Genomic DNA, 1,335 nt, shown 5'->3' on the forward strand with positions numbered 1-1,335 from the left:
TCGCTTTCATTTTTAAATAATTTTAAAAAGTCAGCATTGTTTTTAAAAATCAGTGCTTGCTATTTCACTCTGTTTATTTAAATTTGAGCGTTATCATTAGAGGATTAGTGCTGCATGACTGATTTCATAAATTATCATAGTTGGGTGCTTATCAGTTCACAGGCTAATTGACGGCTCCAAATGCTCACATAGCCTTTGAAGTGGGCCTATGAATACAAATGCTTGTTTTTATAAGGGATTAAAATAAGTTAAATGCATTGAATGGGTATTTAATCAATGAGGTTTTTTGGCTTGCAATAGTGAATTCATCATTAGATGCTTAAAGTCTTTATATAATCACAGCATGTGTCCTGAGGGCTGCCCATGATGGATACCGGATGAGTTGGTATAGAGGGTGTAAGGGAAAAGGCTGGTGAGTGGAGGCATAGGTTGGCATGAGCGGGCATAGGAGTTATAAAGGGCCATTGGGATGAGTAAGAAGCTTGGATCAGCATGGAGGATATGAGGGGCCATTGGGATGGGTAGAGGGAATGAAGTGCCAATGGTTGGCATGGGTGGGGTATGAGGAGTATGTAGGTGGGTGAAGAGGGATGAGGAATATAATTGGAGGGCTGCTTTTGTTTTTTTCCTTTTTCATATCTTCGACAAAGTTCCATGGCAGCACTTTTCACCCAATCAGGCTCTGTACCTGGCAGCCTCTGGACTATTTCTGGGGGTGGTAGCTCACACATCTAACAACCAAGGGTAAAGTTGAAAACTGAGCAACTAATTGCACCTTTTTTAAAAACAATTAATCAGCAATTATTGCGTGAAACCCATTCACAGCTAAGGTACAAAATAAACAATTTTGGAAACAGTATCACGAATGTGTATATGCAGTAAAATAGCATATGAATTGGCTACAGTGCTAATTATTTCTTTACAGTAGAATTCTGCTTTTTATGCCCAAGTCCTTGCTCCATTTAGATATACGCTTCCTCTATATCATCTCAGATTACTGCAATTCAATATTTTCACGCTAGGTCTCATTTTTTCCATTAAAAAAAAGGTTATTTATTAGTCACAAGTAAGGCTTACATTTAACACTGCAATGAAGTTACTGTGAAATTCCCCTAGTCACCACACTACAGCACCCGTTCGGGTCAATGCACCTAACCAGCAGGTCTTTCAGAATGTGGGAGGAAACTGGCGCACCCGGAGGAAACCCACGCAGACACGGGGAGAACGTACAGACTCCACACAGACAGTGACTGCTCTTAACATTGCACAACTGAAATGTAAAAGCTTCACATAAATCCAAGCTGAAAATAAGTAAAATACACAAAGGAAAATGTC

The sequence above is a fragment of the Mustelus asterias genome, chromosome 17 (assembly GCF_964213995.1).
Source record: "Mustelus asterias chromosome 17, sMusAst1.hap1.1, whole genome shotgun sequence".
Lineage (NCBI taxonomy): Eukaryota > Metazoa > Chordata > Chondrichthyes > Carcharhiniformes > Triakidae > Mustelus > Mustelus asterias.